The sequence below is a fragment of the Zootoca vivipara genome, chromosome 1 (assembly GCF_963506605.1).
Source record: "Zootoca vivipara chromosome 1, rZooViv1.1, whole genome shotgun sequence".
In the NCBI taxonomy this organism is placed as follows: Eukaryota; Metazoa; Chordata; class Lepidosauria; order Squamata; family Lacertidae; genus Zootoca; species Zootoca vivipara.
In genome coordinates, this window is record NC_083276.1 from 49689229 (window position 1) to 49716267 (window position 27039).

At 42.3% G+C, this 27039-nt stretch overlaps 1 protein-coding gene across 6 annotated transcripts in view; it reads left to right on the plus strand.

The window, feature by feature from the left end:
- AMBRA1 (autophagy and beclin 1 regulator 1) overlaps positions 1–27039 on the plus strand; it is a 148257-nt gene that overhangs the window by 21044 nt on the left and 100174 nt on the right. The window lies entirely within an intron of this gene.

Genomic DNA, 27039 nt, shown 5'->3' on the forward strand with positions numbered 1-27039 from the left:
TGAAGCTGTACCATTGAAGTGTGAACTATTGAAGATCTGGAGGTACTCATTTCTGATGCTGTCATGAATCTGGCGAGGAGCAATACTGGATTCAGGTATCAGTTGCTGGCTGCAGTGGGGCTCCTATCTAAAGCATAGAGGAGAGAACTACCGGTATAATTTCTAGCTGAAAGTAACTATTCCCCCCAAATCTCATTCTTATGTTGTTGAGGCATTGCTTAGAGTATCTAACTGTAGCACTTGTTAACAATGGCAACAAATGCAGTACACTAGGCTTTTCATATATTCCCTGTTGTTAAGAATAGGGAAAACTTGATTTTTTTTCATAAAGATGGGATGAGCAGCTCCTTACTTTTCAGGAATAATTCTGAATCTAAGGTGGTTCAACTACTTATTATTACATCTGCATGTGACAATTATTTCTCCCATTGTGAGAAATAATACCAATTCTTACGTCACCCTGTTCTTGAATTGTATGTCTGCCAATGACTTGTAGGTGGTTGAGTTAATGTCTGAAACATTTCTTCCTGGTATTGGATCATGTCTGATCACCATAAAAGAAAACAAGCAGGAATGCTGATGGTATATTTTGAGGGAATTATATCCCTTTCCTTTATTGCTTCAGGAAATCTGCTCCTGAATTGATTTGAGAATAACATTTCTCTTTGCTGCATGATGAATATTGGTGATGACAGAATAACTCCTATTTTAAAATCCCTGCCTCTATTCCCCCACTTCCCTGCGTGTTCTTCTCCTAAGTTTACCTAACACTCATCTTGTCAGGCACCCGTTGTTCATGAATGACTAATCTTACCTTGAATGCCTTTGAAATTGGCAGTTGTCCTCTTCATACCTATACAAGCCCTCACCCATCAAATGGCATGCAGGTATTGCATCAGTTCAAACCATTTTGCAGCAACAAAGGGGCTTTCACCTTAGGCTGAACTAGTGATGTTCTTTGAACGGCAAGGAACAATGATTACCACATGCAGGAGGCCCTTCAGCATTTGCTGTGTGTAACAGGCCTGGAAGTGATCTGCAGACCCTCTTACCTAGAGGACTAAACTAGAAAGACCAGAAGAGGCAGTCAGTGCTTTCTTTCTTTTTCCAAACTTTTATTAGGCATTACAGATATAGTTCATCTTAAAACATTCATGTGCAATATATATATATATATATATATATATATATATATATATATATATATACACACACACACACACACACACACACACACACACACACACAAAGAAAAAGCCATATAAGATACATAGTAACAGGGTAAAGGTAAAGGGACCCCTGACCATTAGGTCCAGTCGTGACCGACTCTGGGGTTGCGCGCTCATCTCGCATTATTGGCCGAGGGAGCCGGCGTATAGCTTCCAGGTCATGTGGCCAGCATGACAAAGCCGCTTCTGGCAAACCAGAGCAGCACATGGAAACGCCGTTTACCTTCCCGCTGTAGCGGTTCCTATTTATCTACTTGCATTTTGACGTGCTTTCGAACTGCTAGGTTGGCAGGAGCTGGGACCAAGCAACGGGAGCTCACCCCGTCACAGGGATTCGAACCGCCGACCTTCTGATCAGCAAGCCCTAGGCTCATTGGTTTAACCACAGCGCCACCTGGGTCCCTTAGTAACAGGGACAAGGGGGCTAAGTGAAAGGGTGCCTGTGTCTGTGCATGAACAAACCTAGGAAAGCTGTGGAGAGTATCTGTGGGGCCATGGAATTGGATTATTCCTGACTATTCATAGAAATGCTTGGAAGACTTAAAAGCCTCCAAGGCAGTCTTTGCCAACCTGGTGTGCTGGCTGGTGCTGATGGGAGTTGCAGTGCAAAACATCTAGAGAGCTTCAGGTTGGCTCCCTTTTCTCTAGTGCAGTTATAGTTTAGAAGACAAGCTGTTTCTTTCTTAGGGAATGGTCGCTGTGACCTATTTGGACTTCTCTTTCTTCGTTGTTTATGATCCAGCTGATTGAATATTTGGGGTGACTTAACTGTCATAGATGCTTATGTTCCTGCCATCCCCTCTGAGGTGCTGGCAGCTGTGACTGACGTTTTATCTCTCTGACCAGATGCTTCTTGCTATGGTAAATGAATTTATAGTATGCAGCCTAGTGCTCAGGCTTGTTTTTGGTATTAAGTCCTTAAGAATTCTAGTAGCACAAAGCTTCAGTAGCTTTTCACTGTGCAAAACACTATTTCACATTCTCTTCACTTCTGACTCTCTGATGAATATTTTCCTTTCTTCAGTATGAAGCAGGAGCTGGTGCCTCAGTTACTCTTACTGTTACTAGTGTGAGTCCTTTTCCAGGAGTATTTAAATCTAGAAATGTATGTGAAGGGGCAATTGCATGGTACCTTTACTTGGCAAAGAGGGAGGGTAGTGATCAGATGGGCAGGACTCGGGGAGTAGGCCACTTTTCTCTTTCAGACATCAACGGCAACAGTGTTAAGTAGAAACTATGGTAAAACTCTTTGTGCAACTGGAGGTAAAAGTGAATGAGGCCAAATGCTGTGACAGGATACTATTGTGAACAGGGTTCGAAATTAGCAGGATGCCAGGCATATATTGCGCCTAAAGATTCTCCATTTGTGAGCACCATAAAAAGTCTGGGTGCAATTTTTTGCACCTAGCTGACACTCAAGGATTACTGAAATGTATGTTCTTTGAAACCTTGAAGTATATGCCAAGCATATACAATATGTTAAGGAGTTTCATAATAAAGAGTAGAGTGTTTTGAGAACTGAAGCATGGTACCAATATTTTTATTGTAAACACCAAATTAAACATGTATTAACAATTTCTGCTAAAAATGTGATATTAACAATGTGTCACTTAAGTGAATTGCGTATTAGTTCATGTTTATCAAAATAATAAATAAAAAGTGCTTCCAACCCCCCCCCCCCCATGGCAACTAGACATTTTGGCTCCTAACTTTTTTATCCCAGTTTCTAACACTGATTGTGTGAAGGGATGTATGGGAGTGAAGCTGTTCTGTAGAGTTATACCTAGTAACAGAGTTCTGTGGTTCATAATTAGCACATTGAACATGGCTAGGAAAGCAATAGAAAGCCAGTGAGAAGGCTGAAACCAGATTGTTAATGTGCCCCCACTCACCCCAGGTCTAGTTTCTGAGCAGCATTCCAGGGCAGTTCCCATTATAGACCAATACTTGAAATCTTGAGGTAATGTTGTTGATCTAAATAATTGCTGAAATGTCAAAGTGGGAATAAGGCACTGCAGTCCTGTATCAATTCATAAAAATCAAAAGTGTGTGTACTATACTGCAACCTTCTTTTGCTGTCAGCTAGAAATCCAGGATATGGGAGTTCTCCCAGACTGAGAGTTTATGAAGGGCTAAAGGAAACCAGAGTCTACTGTTGGTGAACTGAACCAGCTCTCAGCAGCAGCAGCCTCTAAATATCAAAACTGCTAAAACAAGGTCAGATATGAAGGGGAGAGCGGTAGTGGCACCCGCCCTGTGGAACGCCATCCCACCAGATGTCAAAGAGAAGAACAACTACCAGACTTTTAGAAGACATCTGAAGGCAGCCTGGTTTAGGGAAGCTTTTAATGATTGATAGACTATTTTATTTTAATATTTTGTTGAAAGCCACACAGAGTGGCTGGGGAAACCCAGACAGTTGGCGGGGTATAAATAATAAATTATTATTATTATTATTATTATTATTATTATTATTATTATTATTATTATTATTATTATTATACTGTTGTCACCTTACTCTAGATTACTATTGTATTTCACCCTGCGGTGTCACACACATTTTGAGCAGCAGAGAACATAAAGAAAGGTGCAGAACTCCCAAGGAAAGTCATGTGACTGTGATGATGTACTAGAGGTGAGGGATCAGCAAATAAATTATGGTATTAAATAGTGTCTGTTGCTAGTTCATCCAGCAGATGTCACACTTAGCAATGCAGCTGTTGAATTGGTAACTGAAAGCCTTAAAAGAAGGTTGAAAGATGAAGACAGGTTGTGCTTGCTACCTGTGTGTGGGCTTCGTTTCCTTGACCTCATTAATCTGTTCAAGAAGTTCCTCATTTGTGAAGTGTGCCTGCACCGGGTGAATGGAGCTAATGATGACTAAATGAAGGCTGTCCCTCTCTGAATCACGTTTCACAGATTGGCCATGTGTGAAAAGAGAGTTCTGATTTTTGACTGCTCTGGGCTAATTATCTTAAGCTAATAACATAGGCCTTAATAAGTACAGTATCTAATTGGTTTTCTTGATCTTATCCTTGGTCTCATTTTATTAATCAAAGAAAATAAGCGAGAACCCCAGTAAAAAGAGCACAAGCCCCTTCCAGACAGTTTTTCTCGGAAAAGACAGGATAGGCTGCTTAGCATGACTTGGCACGGACACTGTGCTCTAGCCATGGGACTTTGGTCTCCAGGTAATGCATAATGCAATATTTTGTGGATGTGTACACTGTAAGGTGGAATAAGGCCATATGTCTGCTTCAAAGCAACAAGGGATATGAAGACTTAATTTTCTCCAGTGATCTTTTGATTGGTGCTGTTTGAAGGACAGGACCTCTTGTTTACAGATGCTTTCACCATCTGCCTGTCTGTCTCTCCGTTGGACCCCAGGGTGACTGAATTTTGGAAATACTGCTGTGTCAGTGCGCAAGCTACTTCATTAAGTATGCTGGTGAATGAGAGGAAAATCACTAAGCGAGACACAAAGTTGGTACTTTGATCATCTGGTAGCCTTTTGCAGTGTTTTTATATTTTGTTTTTCTATGCATGTTTACTTGGAAGTAAGTCTTGCTGACTTTGGGACATCCCTGAGTAAGTGTGGCTAGGATTGCATCTTAATTTTTGTCAAATAATGAGATAAAGCCTGTAACTATTTTCCATGTTGTGAGATAACACAGTTTGTAACATTACATTTCTTGAAAGTGTTGAGCTAGCAGATTGTGACTGCCTACCCTCCTTGTCAGTTAATTTTTGTTTTAATTGTAGGTTCATTTAACACGAAACAGTAATGTTTGGTTCACACTTGCAATGCAATCTGCTATAATTTGTAGATGCAGATTTCTTCATTTGCTAATCAATACTGCCAAGATTCCTTTTTTTTTTTTGCAACTCATTCAACTCTAATCTAAGGTGAACATTATGATTTCCAGGTTGTTCTTTTTTGTTGGCTAAGATTGTCCAAGCTGGAGAAAAATTATCTCCTTCCCACTCCTGCTAACTTTTTTTTATCTGAATAACAGAGGCTGAGAACTGGATGTCAGGTAGAAGGGTGAAAATGATGAGTAATTTCATTGGGAAAGGGCATCCATGTGATGGGGAACTGCAAGAGAAAAATAAATACAGGTGGTAATAGAAGATAATGAAGGAAGGGTTTTTGTGCTTTGCAAATATTGGGGTTCCTGTAGGCATGCTAATACCTCCCTGTTGCGTGTCCATGGCATAATTTTGACTACATGAGGACTGGCACTTGGATAATTAAGTTTGCCAGTAGCATATATGATGTTCTGCTACTCTAGCATATTGGAACTGATGGAGCAAAAGGTTCAAGTAGCAATATAAGGAGGAATGAGAGGAGGAGCAAGATCATAGAGACAACCCATATAATCTTTCCTGGGTATTGAGTTCAGCTGAATCACCTCATTAACTATGGATAACTTTAATTGAGGGACTATTTTTTTAAAAAAGAAGGTGGTGCCTCTCACACAATGTCTGCACGGGGGAGGCAGTCAAACCCCAAATTAGGAAGGAGTGCACATACATTTGAAATTTGCCAGGCACTAGGCGAATTTGCACCTGGCTGTTGGCCTCTTGCAACCAAGTGCAGATGCCTGGCTGCCAGGATGGTGCCTGACATCTCTACCATCTGGAGGTGCATGTCTGGAGATCCTTAGATCTTGCCTGTTTTTGCACACTAACAACACATCCTTTAGCATTCTATCCACAATATTTTATCTGCACAATGTGAACAAATTTCAGGAACCAAAAACTCGCATTGAAAAATATGGCTTTTAAGCTGTCAGGCCCCAAAATGGCACCTAGACATTTCATTTTGGCGACTGTAACCCTGATTATATATCTAAGTTTCTAACACTGTACACATAGTTGGAACAGAAGCTTACGAATCTTACAACACCCTACCCCAGATATCTCTTCCCACCAGTGCTAAAGAGAGCTGTCAAAAGCTTGAGGTTCATTCCCCCCTCCAACTTGTTCCAAAACATCTTAAGTTCCTTTCTGGAACAATCGTGATCCTTGCAGGCTGGTATTTTTTGCAAAAATCCTACCACTTAGCAAGTGGTAGGTAGTCCACTGAAAATTAGGAACATATGAAGTTGCCTTCCACCAAGTCAGACCACTGGTCCGTCTAGTTCAGTATTGTTCACATTGGTTGGCAGTGGCTTTTTAGAGTTTTGAACAGGATATTACTACCCCTATCTGGAGATGCCAGGGATTAAACTAGAACCTTCTGCATGCAGAACAGATATTCTACCATTTAGTCATGGCATTAGCCGTGCAATTAGACATGGAGCACTAGCCTGACTTCTGCCCACCACCAATTTGAGATTGTCAGTTGCTGGAGCAGAGCGCAAGATTTCAGATCTTTCTTTTTATGAAAGAGAAGTAACCAGCTTATAACTTGGCCTGGCATCAGATGAGATGAGCCAGACAATTCTCAAGCCAAGCTGCTGGCATTGCTACTGTTCCTGCTAAGATAGGGAAAAGTAAATATTTATATTCAGATGTTTTAATACGTTTATCTCTGCCTGCAGCAATTGTTTATTGATGTTTCTTTTTATGCTAAATGATGTTCATGTGGCTTTCATTGAAGAAGGTGAGCCCTCCCAACTTTTGGAAGGGTTGTAGAAACTTCTACAGCATGACCAGCAGTTTGGGTGCGTTTTGATTTGACTGTACTGGCCTTCTCATATCTTGATTTCTGTATTTTTCAGCCATCTTGAAATGCTATTCAGATTTGTGACTGAAACTTAACAGTACTATTGTATTGAATTATAGAGTGGAAAAGGTCATCTGGACCAACCCTTTGCCAGTGCAGGAAATTTACCAGTACAGCATCCTGATAGATTATCATCCAATATCTGCTTAAAAAAAGCTTTTAGAAAGAGAGGTCTGCCATTTCCCAAAGCCATAGGGGTACTTTGCTGCTAGTGACTTCTTAGTATTTTATAATTTCCCTGTGTATTCTTGAATGAACATACATGTTTCTGTGTGTGGAGACTTTCCTCTTAAATTTCTGCATGTTTTGTGGGAATTCCTATCCAATATTTAATTTACTTTATATAATTGTTTACATCTTCTGTCTGACCTGAGTGGCTTAAAGATTTTGTGCAGGCATCCCCAAACTTCGGCCCTCCAGATGTTTTGGAGTACAATTCCCATCTTCCCCAACCACTAGTCCTGTTAGCTAGGGATCATGGGAGTTGTAGGCCAAAACATCTGGAGGGCCGCAGTTTGGGGATGCCTGATTTTCTGTAAAGAAAGTTTTTTTGCTTTCTAGTTTTTTAATTAGTGAGACAGACAGGTTGTGTATCCATAGTAGTGACTAGAGGAGGATAAACAAAGCACTGAAAGGAGCGCAGAGAAGAAACTCAACAGTGCACCCGTAGCAACAAAACTGGATGCCTTCATCTGCCCCACCTGCAATAAAACATGTCTCTCCTGTATTGGTCTCTACAGTCACAGCAGGCGCTGTAAGTCTCCAACGGTTTGACTTCACCCCAAAGGCATACTCCTCCATTGTATCCTGAGGCAAATGGATACCAACAACGGACAAACCACCACCAACAAATTAAGCTCAACTCAATCCCACTCAAACTCATTCATCCTTCCTTACAAGCCATATTTCACTTTCCAGAGCTCCACTGTCTAAAATACTAAACAAGACATACATTCTGGGTAAAGATAAAGGGACCCCTGACCATTAGGTCCAGTCGGGACCAACTCTGGGGTTGCGGCGCTCATCTCGCGTTACTGGTCGAGGAAGCCGGCATACAGCTTCTGGGTCATGTGGCCAGCATGACTAAGCCGTTTCTGGCAAACCAGAGCAGCACACGGAAGTTTACCTTCCCACTTGGAGCGGTACCTATTTATCTATTTGCACTTGTGACGTGTTTTCAAACTGCTAGGTTGGCAGGAGCTGGGACCAAGCAACGGGAGCTCACCCCATCGCAGGGATTCGAACCGCTGACCTGATCAGCAAGCCCTTGGCTCTATGGTTTAACCCACAGCGCCACCTGCGTCCCTCACATTCTGGGTATGACATGTAAAAACAAATGCCTGGTTGCCATTATATTTTAATTGTTCGGTACTTTTCTCCCACCACCAAGCAGATCACATTAATACCAGTAACATTTCTTCTAATAAATTAACATGCAGAAATGTGATGGGAGATTTTATTTTCAGCCTCAGGACTGCATCTTCCATTGTCTCCTGAGACAGATGAATGACAGCAAACACCCCTGGTTTTTAATCCACCTTTTAACACTGACAGATCTATAGACCATAACCTCCATGTAAATTTGTGTTAAAATAGCATGATTTACTTTATGCAAGGCAGTGTTCTTTTCTTTTTGCCAGTAGAGGGTGCATCTCTCAAACTCAATGGTGGGTTGATAACATCTTTAAAGATGGTACAAGAATACTGTTGTGAAACAGCATAGAGCAAAAACACAGCTTTCTCTCCAGCTGAATATAATTTTAAGAAATCTTCATTCAAGGTCCTCCTCCGAGGGTCTTCTGCTGGTTCCCTCACTGCGAGAAGCGAAGTGACAGGGAATCAAGCAGAGGGACTTTTTGATAATCTCACCCTTCTTGTGGAACACCCACCCTTCAGATGTCAAGGAAATAAACTTTTAGAAGACTTTTAGAAGACATCTGAAGGCAGCCCAGAGAGTCGGTCATCTGAACCAGATGGACGTTGTATAAACGTCATTGTTACCTTCTTTGTAGCAAGATCACCAGGTGCCTAGTCACTGTGCATCTATATTTAGATGATACATTCCTAAGCTTTTCCCATGCAACATATATTTTCAACCTTTTTGAGTCCACGGCTCCTTTGACCAACTGGATTCTTTCTGTGGCACCTCGTGGGGCTCAAGAGCCCGATTTTGTCACCTCTCCCCCCTCCCTTTCTCTGCCCTGCCCTGCCCCCCAACTCTGCAGTTATTCAGTTGAAGATGGAAGTTCCACAAACTACCCTAGTTAATAGATAAACTTCTATTCTGTGAATTTGTCTTAGCCTCCTTTAGAGCCATCTAAATCGGTGGCTAGCACCACAGTTTGTTATAGAAAATTTCTTGTGCATTGTGTAAATTCCTGAATCTGTGATCAATTTCATTGGATGGCCTGTGGTATTATGAAAGAGGGAGATAAATGTCTACTTGCTTCATGGTATGTGTAACACCACTTTTGGTTGTCATATTTTCTTCTAAAACTGAACAAATGCTTCAGCATTTTCTTGTGGGGGACATGTTTCAATTTCTTGATGATTTTGGTCGTTCTTCACCTCTGCTGATAATCCCATCTCAAAAAGACTGCCTCATGTGCATAGAATTCTTAACTGTAGCTGCATCCAGAGATTCATATAAAATTATTATGAGTCTGGCTGTCTTATTGTCAGTCCCTAATCCCTAGCATGGATTTTTTTCTCTGTTCACATCTGCCATATTCTGTTGACTTTTTCAATGAGCTGTGAAACACAGACCAAGATCTTATCTCACTAGTTGCTGCTAGGTGAGACTCCACCAGTGTAAATGTGAAGTTAACTTTTTTGCCCCATTGTGCATCACTTACTATGCTTATTTATTTTGAATTTCTCGTCATTTCCTTCTCATTCATTCAATTTCAAGAGATCATTTTGGACCTCTTCACAGGCCATTTGGATTTTCACTATACTGAATAATTTGACATCATCAGCAAACTTTGCTGCTTAGTTGAGCAGTTAAGCAAAAAATCGCATTATTTGGAATAAAAATATGAAACTTGGCACACACCAAACACTTTTTTATATGGATCTTTATAAGGAGTGCTCCCTGGGGGTGCAGGAAAAGAGAGTAACGAAAGTGTACTTTAAGTTTTGTGCCATCTCTATAGTTTGAAGAGTATGGAATGGCTGTCCCAGGCTGTAGAGGCCACTGCTGTCTTCAGCAATGCTTCTTCAGCAGTCCTTGCAAATGGCATTGAGTTCTGTAGGACATTCCCAGGAAAATAAACATAGAATTGCAGTCTTAAATCGTGGTTGATGGTACACTGAATGCTCCAAGTACAAAGAGAAGAATGAGGTCTTCCAGACAATGATATATAACAACATGTTCTTGAATTGCTCAAGAAGAGTGACCATAGTATTATCAAATTCAACATAAATGCAAATGGAAGGTTGTCCAGAAAATCTATCATCATTGTATTTTTTTAAAAAAGTTTCCTTAAAGAATAAAATTAGCTATAAGGCAGTTGCAAGGAAGAGGCAAGAGGTCAAATATCTTTAGGATGGTTAGAGCTTGATTAGAAACCAAAATAATATAATCATAGCTAGAATATTTTCCACAGATTCAGAAAGGCAGAAACAAGTACAGGAAAATGGTTGTTGAGAAAAGCAAACAGTAATCAAAGGCAAAAAAGGTTTCCCTTTAAATGTAGAAGGGTTGACCAACTGAAGAAAACAAAAATACTGTAACCACAAACTAAGGCAGAAACTAAATTGGCAATAAGGCAGATGAACAAAGACTGAGAAGCATACAGCTAAAAAGACACAACTAATATACAGTATATATAAATTTAAATTCATTGTTGTTGTTGTTGTTTAGTCGTTTAGTCGTGTCCGACGCTTCGTGACCCCATGGACCATAGCACGCCAGGCACTCCTGTCTTGCACTGCCTCCCGCAGTTTGGTCAAACTCATGTTCATAGCTTCGAGAACACTGTCCAACCATCTCGTCCTCTGTCGTCCCCTTCTCCTAGTGCCCTCAATCTTTTCCAACATCAGGGTCTTTTCCAGGGAGTCTTCTCTTCTCATGAAGTGGCCAAAGTATTGGAGCCTCAGCTTCACGATCTGTCCTTCCAGTGAGCACTCAGGGCTGATTTCCTTAAGAATGGATAGGTTTGATCTTCTAGAAGTCCATGGGACTCTCAAGAGTCTCCTCCAGCACTATAATTCAAAAGCATCAATTCTTCGGCGATCAGCCTTCTTTATGGTCCAGCTCTCACTTCCATACATCACTACTGGGAAAACCATAGCTTTAACTATACAGACCTTTGTCGGCAAGGTGATGTCTCTGCTTTTTAAGATGCTGTCTAGGTTTGTCATTGCTTTTCTCCCAAGAAGCAGGCGTCTTTTAATTTCGTGACTGCTGTCACCATCTGCAGTGATCAAGGAGCCCAAGAAAGTAAAACCTCTCACTGCCTCCATTTCTTCCCTTTCTATTTGCCAGGAGGTGGTGGGACCAGTGGCCATGATCTTGGTTTTTTTGATGTTGAGCTTCAGACCATATTTTGCGCTCTCCTCTTTCACCCTCATTAAAAGGTTCTTTAATTCCTCCTCACTTTCTGCCATCAATGTTGTGTCATCTGCATATCTGAGGTTGTTGATACTTCTTCTGGCAATCTTAATTCCGGTTTGGGATTCATCTAGTCCAGCCTTTCGCATGATGAATTCTGCATATAAGTTAAATAAGCAGGGAGACAATATACAACCTTGTCGTACTCCTTTCCCAATTTTGAACCAATCAGTTGTTCCATATCCAGTTCTAACTGTAGCTTCTTGTCCCACATAGAGATTTCTCAGGAGACATATGAGGTGATCAGGCACTCCCATTTCTGTAAGAACTTGCCATAGTTTGCTGTTATCGACACAGTCAAAGGCTTTTGCATAGTCAATGAAGCAGAAGTAGATGTTTTTCTGGAACTCTCTAGCTTTCTCCATAATCCAGCGCATGTTTGCTATTTGGTCTCTGGTTCCTCTGCCCCTTCGAAATCCAGCTTGCACTTCTGGGAGTTCTCGGTCCACATACTGCCTAAGCCTGCCTTGTAGTATTTTAAGCATAACCTTGCTAGCGTGTGAAATGAGCGCAATTGTGCGGTAGTTGGAGCATTCTTTGGCACTGCCCTTCTTTGGAATTGGGATGTAGACTGATCTTCTCCAATCCTCTTGTCATTGCTGAGTTTTCCAAACTTGCTGGCATATTGGGTGTAGCACCTTAACAGCATCATCTTTTAAATTCATTACCAGCAGTCAACTAGTCAGTTCGATTTTTAGATAACAGAAGTGTGAAGGCTTGCAAAAAGAGGAAAGGATAGTTAAAGGAAAGCTGAATTATTTGTACATTCTTTGCCACATTGGGCAGATGCTCATGCCTGAACCACATTCATATTCTCCATCTCTCTGGTAGAATGTACACACATTAAAAAGAGGCTGTGAAAATGCTTTTTTAAAAAACGTTTTGAAAAGTACATCAAATTTGGCATAGCTCACTGTCGCCATCTAGTGTCACATCTGTATATTGCACTTCACAACACATTTAAAACACTATTTGCAGCTGAATAGCCGAGTCCTCACTCACACACCCTAGCTGAAACTAGAACTAGAGGTGATGAAATGAAGATGTACACCTAACTGACAAATTATCTAGTCACCCAGTCTGGACATACACAACTAAGAGTTTTTAATACACTGAGATATTGATTTGGTATACATCTCATACTTCAACTTTTTCCTTTCCTCTGTCTCACAGGAGGGAAAGTATTTTTCTTTTAAAAAAGAGTGTGCTGCAAAACACAGGTGTCATGTAAAAACAGTGCTTTCCCCTTCAGAATTGTTTAATCATGTGCAGATACAATTGATTTGAGGTTCAACTAAGTTTTCTTAAATTAGACACATCCCTATTATGAAGCTGTTTTTAGTTAAGTCTCCTTTCTTTGTCGACACACTGTTGTTAATATAGAATGTCCCAGCTTTTGATGCCTTTTGGATTGCAGAGTGACAGGATATTTGGGAAATAATGTGCAGAATCTATCCCAATGAAGTCTCTCTAAATGTATGTTAAGCACCTAATATCTTCAAAAAGGATGAAATAACCGTAGGCTGGCATGTGCTAACTGTGCCAGTCCAGTGAATATTATAGGGCAGACTTTGAACTTAATTTGCTTTGTATCTGAGCAACTTGATATGTGTTTAGATATAAAGGATTTTCTGTCATTATTATTTCTACAATACATTCTTTGCTGTGAACTCATAGTGAGATTACAGTGGTGCCTCGCTTAACGAATGCCCTGCTTAACGAAATTTCCGCTTAACGAAAGGATTTTTTGAGCGGAGGTTGCCTCGCTAGACGAATTCGTTTTATGAAAAATTCGTCTAGCGAATCGCGGTTTCCCATAGGAATGCATTGAAATTAAATTAATGCGTTCCGATGGGCAAAAAAAATTCAATGCATTCCTATGGGATTCGCTAGACGAATTTTTCGTTATAAGAAAAGACCCATGGAACGAATTAAATTCATCTAGCGAGGCACCACTGTACTTTTATTTGTGTTGTGCTGACATAGATAGCGCTGAAAGCTCTGTATTCATATAATTTTTTTATTTTTTTTATTTTTTGCCTTTAAGCATCTCCTTATTCAAGTTAAAGAGCTTATCCACACTGTAGATTTAAACTAGTTTTGAGAGTCACTTCCTCTTTGAACAGATCTACACTAGCTTCTATTCCTTTGGATGATGGATGGGCAGCCAAGGATTTCTAAAAATTCTTTGCTCTCAAGCAGTTCAGATTCTCATGATTCTTTTGGAGGATCCCATGGCTGTTTAAAGTGTTATAAACACATAGCTTCATACCGGTAGTGTAGATAATGGGTAGGCAAACTAAGGCCCAGGGGCCGGATGCGGCCCAATCGCCTTCTAAATCCGGCCTGCGGATGGTCTGGGAATCACCATGTTTTTACATGAGTAGAATGTGTGCTTTTATTTAAAATGCATCTCTGGGTTATTTGTGGGGCATAGGAATTGGTTCTTTTTTTTCAAAATATAGTCCAGCCCCCCCACAAGGTCTGAGGGACAGTGTACTGGCCCCCTGCTGAAAAGGTTTGCTGACCCCTGGTGTAGATAGCAGGTGGCAAAAGGCAGACAAGAAGCACAATAAATGAATCTATCTGCACTTGAGTTCTCTTTCTTAATAAGCCATCTGAAATGATCCACAGAGTCCCTTAGTATAATGGGAAGAAGGAAAATAGTTTTGCTCTTGTGCATGTTGGAATACTGGCATGTTCTCATTCACAACATTTTTAAGGCTTTTAGAAAAGATGAAAGTTGAAAACTGAGCAAACCCATTTTGTAATTAGAAAATAAAAAGGTGAAGTAAGACTTCACTTCCAGTGGGTAGAGGTGGGGATTTTGTTTTTACTTACTTGCCATTTTTATGTCCAAAAAGAATGTTTCTCTTAGTACATGTTGTGTTTAAATAAAAATGAATGGGATTAAGATTGTAATAAAATGTGATGTTCTAATGTAGAATGATGTAGACAGTCAAATTAAATTTCAGCTGTCTTCTTATGGATTCAGACCTCCTACAATTGGAAGTTTTACTTAGTAAATCTGTAATTAATACTCTTTAGATCAGAAGTTGTTTTTCATTTGAATCCCTGGGCCTGCCAACCAGAGCCAGATGCAAGATTGTTGTTAGGAGCTAGATACAGAATGATGATTAAGGGAATGAAACCAAAGTGACCTGGTCACTTGGTAGGTAAGGCATACTGAGTCAGGAAGATAAGTGGTTAACACAAGACCATTCATGGCAGATAACTCACTTTACTTGCTTTGAATAAACAACTTGCTGATCTATTGCAAATCATCCAGCAACCTACCAGAAAATCTTTATCTACCGTCTGCCTGCCCCAGCTTTAGGTTGGTTACTACTGTATTTGCACTTGACAGTTCATATGCCTTGCAGTAACATCTTTAGACCAGGCATATCTGACTTTTGTGCCTTGTATTGAAGGGATTTATGGCATACTTTCTTGTTCCTGTTTAAGCTGGGTATCTGTTAACTGGAATGGTCTACTGTGTTTCTTTTGTCTGTCTTATGTCTTTACTGTGCACCTTGCAACATGTGCAATCTCTGTTCTGTGCAACATGTGTAATTTGTACCTGGAGACTTTAGATATTGGAGAATTCTAGATATAAGGGTCTTGGTCTCTCCCACTTTATGGTGGTGGTTCTCTATCTTAACTTGATCACCATCAGCAAAGAATGATTGTAAAGAAGCCATTGGAGCTATTGGACACTAGCCTGAACACCAGATACTTATTCATTGCGTTCCCTCTGCAGATTTACTTGTGGCTTATGCATTACTTGTGCTCACATGTTGCTTACCCACATCCCAACTTCAATTCAGTAAACAAACTGGGTCTGATTGCAGAGGGCAAATACTACAGGGTGAGTCCTTTAAAAGAGGCCCTGTGGATACAGAGTACACATGGTCCACGGGGCCTCTTTTAAAAGACTCATCCTGTAAAAGTGTGATTGAAAGTGGACAGGTAAGGAAGGATTCACAATTTGAAAGACTGTCAAGAATATAGAGTGACTTCTTCCCCAAGCCAATGGCCTCTGAATGTTTTGGATTGCAACTCCCATCACCCCCCAACCAGCATGGCTGTGGCTAATGGAAGTTGTGGCTGATGGAAGCCACCAAGTTTGGGAAGATTGATGCAGAATATTTCACATATTTTTTTAAAAAAGTGAATAAGCATCAGTCTTCATCACAATGAATTAGGGAAATGGTCCTTTGTCCACCCCCAATTGTGTTATAACAACATTGCTGATAGAAGAAAGATAGGCTTGTATTATTCGCAATTGTTCCTTTTTGACTCATGGTTCTGTGAGATTTTTCTTTGTGCAAACTTTTCTGCACCCACTGTAGCTTCCTATTTTGGGAACACTAGCGCTACTGCTATTTCACTACTTTTGCCCTTTTACTCTGATTCCTTTTGTTGTTGAAGTTTGGTGGGAGAAATACATGCTTCTTCCTCCCTCACTTTCATAATGACTAATAGAGGACATTATGCTTCTGCGTCTGCTTCTCTCTGAGCTGTGCTATAAACTGATAAGGGAGGGGCAATATCTGAACCATTCCTGGCCTAGATGTGGTTTCATTGTTATTGTATCTAAGGTAGAAGCAGGAATCTTGTTCCTGCCACTCTGGTAACAGCTCACAGTCTGAATTGAAATGCATGGGCTTTTTTAAACAAGGTGTTTGTTGTGAAGGTTCCATGTTGCCAAACAGCCCTCAAACATATTAAATTTTAGATTTGTGAAGACTGATTTCTCCCTTTTATCCAGTGAGATCAGGCATTTTAAAAATCAGTTTAATCCAACAGAGATAAGAAACAACCATGAGTAGACGAAACAGCTTCCCTGTTAAAAATGTAGTATGTGCCCACAGCAAATACTGTAATGGAGTGAATATATATGTGTACACTGCAAAAACAGTATGCAGTGAACTGGAGCAATGACCAAATGAAACAAGAATAAGATATTTTGAGGCTTGTGTTTTAGGAACATACTCTGAATGATCAAACACCATCTCCTCAGGCTGCAGCTGAGCAATCCAAGAAGAGAGGCAAGAAAGTTGCTGTAGTTCATCTAGGAATTCTTGAAACATAGAAGTGAATGAAAAAAATCCAGTGCATTTACCCTATGTGTAATGGATAGCCCTCTTGAGAGAAGATTGGACATTAGCAATTAACAGGGGAGGTACTAGGTGAGATTGCAGTACCGATGAGTGTTCTTATATTCTCAGTCCAATGGGCTCTTTAAGTGTATCACAATACAGTACAGGCAACTCCCCATTTGTGTGGGGGTTGTCTTCCGGGTCATTGTGTACATAAGCCCGTTCTGCTTCCGGTCTGTTCTGGGGCTGGGCTGAAAATGACGTGTGTGTCGGAGATTGCGTATGAGGAGCACACAAAATACACACCACAAACAATAGAAGCATAATAATGCTGACACTGCACCAGAGACTATCCTGATAGGAAGTAGATTGCAAACTAACAATTGACTCTTCTAACTGAATGAGTACTTGGTACATTGATTAAACTGTTGGATACAGGAGCTATATTTTCTCTCCTCCAAAAAGGAATGCAAGGTCAGACTTGAGCAACATCTATTCTAACTACAGCCACCTTATCACCTTTTAAACCCTTCTATGTGTGCTCTGCCTTGGGTCAAAGCACTAAAGTGCATTTATTGGCATATTCTGTTTCTGCTAAGAAGACCCCATTTGGTAGCCCACCAGTTCACTGTGGTACAGTAATACCTCCGCGAACGTCCTCCTCCTCTAGTGTCTATTCAGGCAAACGTCCGCGGCAAACCCGGAAGTACCGGAACGGGTTACTTCCAGGTTCACTGCCCGCACATGCGCAGAAGTGCAAACAGCTCTGCACGTATGCGTTCTTTTCTGTTAGCGGCCGGGGCTCCGGAATGGATCCCAGCTGCAAAACAAGGTACAACTCTACTAATTTGATATTTTGAAGAAAGCTAGAGTAGATAAGGGTGGTGGTGGATTAAAATGGGTAGGATTTAATTTAGCTATACACTTGTTTTATTTTTTGTACCTGTCTATAAAACTTGCACATAGCAGCTTTTGTCTTACTGGACCATGTTGATGTAATTATTTGCTCATTATAGAATTTTGCAATGGGGAGAGCTACAGCTTTGGGATCCAATTACCTGGGGACCTTGCGCCCAGCAGGGTTCTGTCTAATGCAGAGGTGGGTGGAGATATCTGTGGCTTCACTTGATGAGTTTAAGTGGAAAAGTGATGACTTTGGCTTTCTCCAATTTAGCCATTCTGGTCTGTTGAGTAACTAATGTGCATTCTAATTATTTTTCCATATGCTTGTTTAACTGATTGCTCCAGATAGCTTTGAGTCTGCAGTGATATAACTCACCCCATCCTTTCTGCTTTGAACCACAGAAGGGGAATTAACATAGGGCATATGCTAGTTCTCCACTATTTTAAAGAAAAATTCCAAAAGGGACCAATTTTACTCATATTTCCTAAATCTCTCACAGCCAAGAAACATTTGTTTTATTTTTTCCCTGAATTAAAATGAGAAGTACACTTCACTATTGCATTTGAAATGTTTTACCCTTTAGATTATGTAAAAGTAAGAATTGCCTCTTGTATTCCTGTATGTGCTGCTGTATCTTTGTATGCCTAAAATTGGAAGAAGACTAACTCATGCTGAAATAAAATAGACAGAGTCTTCTGAGTGCTGGTAATTCTGGCCATTGGGAAGAGGTCCCAAAGACCTCTCCAAACTGTTTAAATGGGTGGTAAAATGGCAAATGTAATTCAGTGTAAATGAGTGTTAAGTGATGCATGTAGGTGCAAAAAATTATTAATTTCACATCTATGCTTATGGGGGTCTAAAGTGGCAATGACTGACTTAAGAGCAAGACCTTAGGGTTGTAGTGGATAGCTCAATGAAAATGTCACCCCATCATAATGTCAATGCCATAATGCCATTATACGCATTTATGGTGTGACTGCAGCTGATCTCTTTATGTCAGAAAGGATATTGTAGACTTGGAAAACGTTCAGAAAAGAGCAATTCAAGTGATGAAGGGGATGGAGAAACTCTTCCATAAGGAACGGTTACAGCTTTGGGGGCTTTTTACCTTAGAGAGAAGGCAAGTAAGAGGAGGCATGATAGAAGTATATAAAATTATGCATGGTATGTGTTCTCACAACACTAAAGTCCGTGGATCTCCAATGACACCAAATGTAGTAAGCGTCAGGGTAGACAAAAGAAAGTACTTCTTCACTCTCATTTGAGACAGCGATAGCCTCCATCTAGGATGGCTTTGAAAGTGGATTAGACAAATTAGACTACCAGTGACTATTAGCTACAACTACTATTCTCTGCCGAATACCAGTTGCTGGAAACTGCAGGAGGGAAGAGTACTGTTGTGCTAAGGACCTGGTTGTGGGCTTCCCATTGGCATCTTGTTAGTTACTGTAAGAACAGGATGCTGGATTAGGTGGGCCATCCAGCAGAGCTACTATTGTTGTTTATTTTGTTTCAATGCTACCTGAAGGAGCGTCTCCACCCCCATCGTTCTGCCCGGACACTGAGGTCCAGCTCCGAGGGCCTTCTGGCGGTTCCCTCATTACGAGAAGCCAAGTTACAGGGAACCAGGCAGAGTGCCTTCTCGGTAGTGGCACCCACCCTGTGGAATGCCCTCCCACTAGAGGTCAAAGAGAACAATTACCAGACCTTTAGAAGGCATCTCAAGGCAGCCCTGTTTAGGGAAGCTTTTAATGTTTGATGGATTTCTGTATTTTAGAATTTCTGTTTTTTTGGAAGCCGCCCAGAGTGGCTGGGGGAACCCGGCCAGATGGGCGGGGTATAAATAAATTATTATTATTATTATTATTATTATTATTATTATTATTATTATTTAATCTCAATACTTAATGTGTGTGGTGCTTTCAAGTGTTCAAAGTGCTTCACATGAATTATCTACAGTCATACCTCGGGTTACGGGCGCTTCAGGTTGCGTGTTTTCGGGTTGCGCACTGCGCTGAGCCCGAAAGTCTCGGAATGGGTTACTTCTGGGTTTTGCGCTAAATCACGCTTTACGCATGTGCAGAAGCACTGAATCGTGACCCGCGCGTGCTCAGATGCGGGGTTGCTGGTTGCGAACACTGCGGGTTGCGAGTGTGCCTCCTGCATGGATCATGTTTTTAAAATGCATGGGTGGATGGAACTGCTTTTAAAATGGAACTGCTTTTAAAATGACTCTCCCATGAAGAACTAAAATACTGGGAACAATGTTTATGTTGACTCCCTTTTTCTAGTTTTACCAAGGACTCCCAGGCAGTTTGACAATTCTAATTGTGTCACTTTAATATTTCACTCTGTTTGCTGTTTTTAATTCTAATCCATTCCATTGCAATTCAAATCACAGTGTTCTTGAGCAAAGGGAAGCTCTCAGAAAAATTTGCTTTTGAAAACTTATTAGTAGTGTAATTGGGACTTTCAGATCCCTTTCTTCTGTTTTCAGCAGCAGTGTATGCTTCCAGCCCTCGGAATAACACTGAGCAGGTGCAGTGGTCTTGCAAAGCCCTTTCCACAGGTACTACCGTGTTTCTCACATTATAAGTCATGTCTTATATTAATTTTTTCCTGAAAAAAACACAGCATGGCTTATTTTCAAGGGATGTCTTAATTAAAAAATAAGTACCGGTACCGGTATCTGTGCAGACGACAGACCTGCTCCCACCGGGTCTTCGCGCGCGGCAGGCAGAGGCTGCAGCCGGGTCCTGGGGCTGCGCGCGCGGCAGGCAGAGGCTGCAGCCGGGTCCTGGGGCTGCGCGCGCGGCAGGCAGAGGCTGCAGCCGGGTCCTGGGGCTGCGCGCGCGGCAGGCAGAGGCTGCAGCCGGGTCCTGGGGCTGCGCGCGCGGCAGGCAGAGGCTGCAGCCGGGTCCTGGGGCTGCGCGCGCGGCAGGCAGAGGCTGCAGCCGGGTCCTGGGGCTGCGCGCGCGGCAGGCAGAGGCTGCAGCCGGGTCCTGGGGCTGCGCGCGCGGCAGGCAGAGGCTGCAGCCGGGTCCTGGGGCTGCACGCGCGGCAGGCAGAGGCTGCAGCCGGGTACTGGGGCTGCGCGCGCTGCGCGCTGAGGCTGCAGCCGGGTCCCGGGTGTCCGTGCGCAAAGGCTACAGCCGGGTTCTGGGGCTGCACGCGCTGCGCGCTGAGGCTGCAGCCAGGTCTCGGGGGTTAACGCGGCAGCAGCAACCCTTCTTTGCCACAGACCTTCTTCCACCACCCGGTACGGCTTATTTTCGAGGTATGCCTTATATTTTTCCACCTCAGGAAAATCCTGCCATGCCTTATTTTGTAGGGATGCCTTAAAATATGAGAAACACGGTAATATCTGGAGGCAGACAATTTGTTGACATCGCAACAGAGAGCACTATTGAACAGACAGCAATGTATGCTTCTTGATAGTAAAAGAATTACTGTATTAAAAGACAAAGGCTAATTTAGTAAGCTAGATCTACAGCACCTCTCACCATGTGTAGAGTTAATTTTCATCACTGAGGCATTGATTGACAATCTGGAGGATGCTAATGTGCGATTCTTCTGCTGAGCGGGGGAACAGAATGGAAATTGCAGTTTCTCGGCTAATTGTGCTTTAGCTGTCATTTGTGACAATTTTCATGTTGTCTAGACAGCTTGCAGAGCAATTGGTTCTTGAGCCTATTGCTAGCCAGATGTAGATCTGGACAGTCTGGCTGAAGGAAAACTTGGAATTCAAAGGGGGCACTCCTGGTGTGACATCGAACATAAAAGGTAAAGGGGCCCCTGACAATCAGGTCCAGTGTGTCCGACTCTGGGGTTGCGGCGCTCATCTCGCTCTATAGGCCGAGGGAGCCGGCGTTTGTCTGCAGACAGCTTCCGGGTCATGTGGCCAGCATGACAAAGCTGCTTCTGACGAACCAGAGCAGCACACAGAAACGCCATTTACCTTCCCGCCGGAGCGGTCCCTATTTATCTACTTGCACTTTGATGTGCTTTCGAACTGCTAGGTGGGCAGGAGCTGGGACCAAGCAACGGGAGCTCACCCCGTTGCAGGGATTCGAACCGCCGACCTTCTGATCAGCAAGCCCTAGACTCTGTGGATTAACCCACAGCGCCACCTGGGTCCCTGACATCGAACATACCTACATTTTTTAAAAAAAGCATTTAGGAAGAGGATGCACAAATGGTGCTTGTTACTTTGATTCTTCTCCCTCCCCCACCAAAAACCCTTCAAGCATGTTTGTGACAAATGTACTTGGTATGTGCCTCTTTTCCTGGATTCTCCTTTTCTAGCTGAAAAATATTCAAATCTTCAGGTGCCATCACCAAATGTTTTAGAGTAGGAGTGGCTGTCCTTGGCCTGGAGCCAACATCAAACCCCAAAGCAATATTTTCTTTACCCCCCCCCCCCACAATCCACCACACCAGTACATGTGTCTGCCATGTGTATATACAAGAGCGTGGGGTCACGCACCCTGAGAGCAGATGGATGCCAGGCAACTCCTCTGGCCAAAAAATGGTTAGCTGCCTCTGGTTTAGAAGCATGGATGACAAGGTACAGTATATCTCTTCCTATACTCAGGGCTCTATAAGCTGAAAATACTAAAAGCTATTGAAATTTTTCACCAACAAGAGTGAAATTCTGCAACCTATATAAATTACACAAATTGAACACAATCACTCAATGTTTACCATTTTAAATTATGTTAAATTTTAAATGGTAAGCATTAAGTAATTTTGTTTTGATTTTAATTGGTTGTCCTTGAAGGAGTTAGGAGACATGCAGGGCATTGAAGTCCTGTCCCCTGACACTAGAAAACATATTTAGGTGTTCCTCTGGCTTCTGAGGTTTCAGTAGACATGGTCTGTATACTTTCTGGCATATATTTGTAGCATAACAGCTAGACACTTACTGGTTTGTTTTTGGGAATTCTCAGCAGAATTCTGCGCCCAGTTCTACAAGTTTTCTGTCCCCCATTTCCGTGCTCTGTCATTGAATCCATCCCTGGCTACCTATCTCTACTCTCTTCTGTGCTCATAAATCAACATTTTACACTAGGTGGTATACCAGCTTTCATTTGTTATCACAGAAGCATCAACTGGAATGGACTGAAGGGCCAAGCTCACCACTTGGAAGATATTCAAGGATTACACATAGCATAATTTTCACTCTGTCACCAAAGAAAATACTGGTTTTGATGGGGGAGGTAGCTAACTTATAAATAAGCTCCACATAATCCAGTCTGAATGCATTAAAATCCTTGTGTTGGTGCTGCTCCCATTTGCCTGCTTTCTACTTCAGGCCTGATATTCCTATGTGCCACCACTTGCTTTCCAAAATCTCATTTCATGCCAAACAGCCCATCTCTGACGTGTCATCCCTGTCTTCAGTTATTTGTCAGCTGGTGAAAAACATGGCTGCTACCCGTTGCGCACACTTCCCACTTGGTTGCTACTGCTGGCAGGTTGCAGATTCAACACTCCTATACACCTGCATTATACAAATGGAATAGACAAGGGGCTGGTGTTGAGCAATGCAGTAGTAGCTACTGGTAGGTCAGCTCCTTTGTCCTGTGCTCTCGCCTTGAAGGTGTTTTGTTAACTTGTGTGGAATGAAGTAGAGGGGTTGTCTGCATTGGCGCTCTGAAAAGGCATGGGGCCCCCTCCCACCTTTTGTTTGATAGTCCTTGTGCCATGGGTAGTGTTGGGTTGAGAATTCAAGCTTCATAGCAGGGCAGGGAACCTGTGGTCCTCCAGATGTTTACGCATTCCAACACCTATCGTTCCCAGGCAGCATGGCCAAGGATCAGGAATGCTGGGATTTGTAGTCCAGCAACATTTGGAGTGCCACAGGTGCCCCCTTCCTGCTTTAGAGTACGTTAAAACTGGTGTTGCTGCTTGCAGACTCCTAGAGCTGGACATATTCCAAAAGGTAATGTCTTTGTCATGCCAGGCAACACATGGGCCTTCTTAAAGCAAGGCTTGATTCCTTGAATACGGTACTTTTTATGACTACTAGTGTTACAGGTCACAGAATCTTTCAGTGTAGAAGCATCTGCATTATTGAAGCCATTTTTCAGGCTTTTAGGAGGTGCTCTTTAGTTTAGCTTGACCCACAACATTAGCTTTAGCCCTGAACAAATTTATTTTAACTAATAAAATGTTGGTGTTGGTTTTGGGCACAATAATAACAGTCCCTTGAAGAGATTATCTGAATTCTGCAACTTAGTTTTCACCTTGTTGGACCCTGGCGTTCATGGGTCTGTTGTTCATAGCATGTCTTGGTGTCTTGATATTTTGTCAGGGCCCTTAACAGAAGTAAGGTCACAGAAGTTCTCTTCAAGCTGATTAAAGGAAACATTGGAAATGCACGAAGGCTTTTCTGTGTGAGTGTGAATGCAGGGGAGACAGGGTTTTCCTGGTGAAACTGTCAAGTTTTCCGTTGCACCCCAACTCTATAGCCTTTACTATTAAAGGAAGGGTGTGTGTGCGGATTAAGTGTTTTAGAGGATTAAGTAGTGGAATTGCATGTTCGTTTTTCTGTCTCCATGGAGGGGAATCCCTTATATATAGAGAAATATGTATAGGGAAATCTCTCAATGAAAAGGATTCAGCCTGCCCTTCCCTGACAAGCTACTTCTGTATCTGGGGATTTTAGTGTGTAGAGGAGAGACGAAGCATTCAAATAAGCACACCCCCTATTCACCCCTGTGCTCGGAAATGCTACTGTTCAGGAAAAGCTTTACTGCTTGATTCTACTGATTGTGTAAATGGGCCCTCAGAGGCCAAGGGATAAGTAGGGGTTTTATTTTAGTATATTTACATACATTTTTTATGATGATGTTTTATAAATGTTGCCCACTCTGAACCTCTAGGGATAAGCTAGGATATAAATCTAAATAAATGATAGGCTGTATCTTGAAGACTGTTGTGAAAATGAATCTTTAGCAGAAGGTTTCTGTTGGAAACTCCTGGATCATTCAGTACTGTATGCATTGTGGGGTGCTAGTTTAAAAAGTTATGCAGAGGCCCTAGGCTTGAGCTTTGTGAAGCACTCCAGAGATAGTTTTGTGTTAGGTGGGGAAAAGGATTCAACATGACTGGTTGATAACAACCTGTGCTTTTGAATATTATTCAAAATGGGATTAGGTACCCAACATTTATTAGAAGCATCTTTGAATTGCAGATATTTTTTAACTTCCCCAATTTCTGGATTATTCTTTGGTATCCCTACTTCTGATCCTTCCCTGTATTTGATAGTACATGGTAGCTAGCCAGTTTTGGTCAGATATTTGAGATGACCAGCTCGCCTTTCATTTTAAAGAGATGTCTATATTGTGCTAAAAGCACAACAAAGGAACATTGGGACAGAAATAATTTTAGTTGAGGTGTCACAAAAGGGGGAAATGGAGGTGGGAAGATTTAACATTGCTGCCTTATGCTGAAATGGGAGATTGGATGGTTGTTGTGAGGTGAGAATGATGGGGAGGGTGGGTGCTTGTCCTTAAGCAGTGCAAGCAAATGCATGTCTTCTCAGAAATAAGCCCTACTGAATTCAGTGGGGCTTACCAAGGAAAGTAGAAGTAGGTTTAGTTGAAATGAGTGGTGCTTACTCATTCATAGAATTGCAGCTGGTCCTCTGAGTGGGGAAGAAGATGCAAGTAAATTACATAAATCATTCTTAAATTAGTAGAAAACAGATTAAATTTTTAATCATATGCAAGTTTAATTAATATTTTTACTAAATCTACTACTTTTGTTAATTTTAAATTTGCTCCTAAAACTCTAGAACATTAATATATTCTCCAGAAATCTTTAATTGTTTATTTGAAGCATGCTATCATTGAGTTAATTTTCATATTATTATATGTATCAAATTTAGATTTTTTGTTCAATATTTTCCCAGGTTATTTGTATTTACAACAACAACAACAACAACAACAACAACAACTTATTATTTATACCCCGCCCATCTGGCCAGGTCCCCCTCGCCACTCTGGGCGGCTTCCAACACACATTAAAATACATTAAAACATCACAGATTAAAAATTTCCCCAAACAGGGCTGCCTTTAGGTATTTTCTAAATGTCAGGTAGTTGTTTATCTCTCTAACCTCTGATTGGAGGGCATTCCACAGGGCGGGTGCCACTACCGAGAAGGTCCTCTGCCTGGTTCCCTGTAGCTTTGCTTCTCGCAGTGAGGGAACTGCCAAAAGGCCCTTGGCGCTGGATCTCAGTGTCCGGGCTGAATGATGGGGGTTGGAGACGCTCCTTCAGGTATACTGGACTGAGGCCGTTTAGGGCTTTAAAGGTTAGCACCAACACTTTGAATTGTGCTCAGAAACGTACTGGGAGCCAATGTAGATCTCTCAGGACCGGTGTTATGTGGTCCCGGCGGCCGCTCCCAGTCACCAGTCTAGCTGCCGCATTCTGGATTAATTGCAGTTTCCGGGTCACCTTCAAAGGTAGCCCCACGTAGAGCGCATTGCAGTAGTCCAAGCGGGAGATAACCAGAGCATGTACTACTCTGGTGAGACAGTCTGCGGGCAGGTAGGGTCTCAGCCTGCGTACCAGATGGAGCTGATAGACAGCTGCCCTGGACACAGAATTGACCTGCGCCTCCATGGACAGCTGTGAGTCCAAAAGGACTCCCAGGCTGCGCACCTGGTCCCTCAGGGGTCCACTTATCCCATTCAGGACCAGGGAGTCCCCCACACCCGCCCGGCCCCTGTCCTTCAGAAACAGTACTTCAGTCTTGTCAGGATTCAACCTCAATCTGTTAACTGCCATCCATCCTCCTACTGCTTCCAGGCACTCACACAGGACATTCACCGCCCTCACTGGTTCTGATTTGAAAGAGAGGTAGAGCTGGGTGTCATCCGCATACTGATGAACACCCAGCCCAAACCCCCTGATGATCTCTCCCAGCGGCTTCATATAGATATTAAAAAGCATGGGGGAGAGAACGGAACCCTGAGGCACCGCACAAGTGAGAGCCCAGGGGTCTGAACACTCATCCCCCAACACCACTTTCTGGACACGACCTTGAAGAAAGGAGCAGAACCACTGTATAACAGTGCTCCCAGCCCCTCTAGACGGCCCAGAAGGATGTTATGGTCAATGGTGTCAAAGGCCGCTGAAAGATCCAGCAGAACCAGGAAACAGCTCTCACCTTTGTCCCTAGCCCGCCGGAGATCATCAACCAGTGTGACCAAGGCAGTTTCAGTCCCATGATGAGGCCTGAATCCCGACTGGAAGGGATCCAAATGGTCCGCTACTTCTAGGCGTGCCTGGAGTTGTTCAGCAACCACCCGCTCAACCACCTTCCCCAAGAATGGTAGATTTGAGACTGGGCGATAATTAGCCATATTTGCCAGGTCTAAAGATGTTTTTTTAAGAAGTGGTTTAATGACTGCTTTCAGTGGGTCTGGGAAGACTCCCTCACAG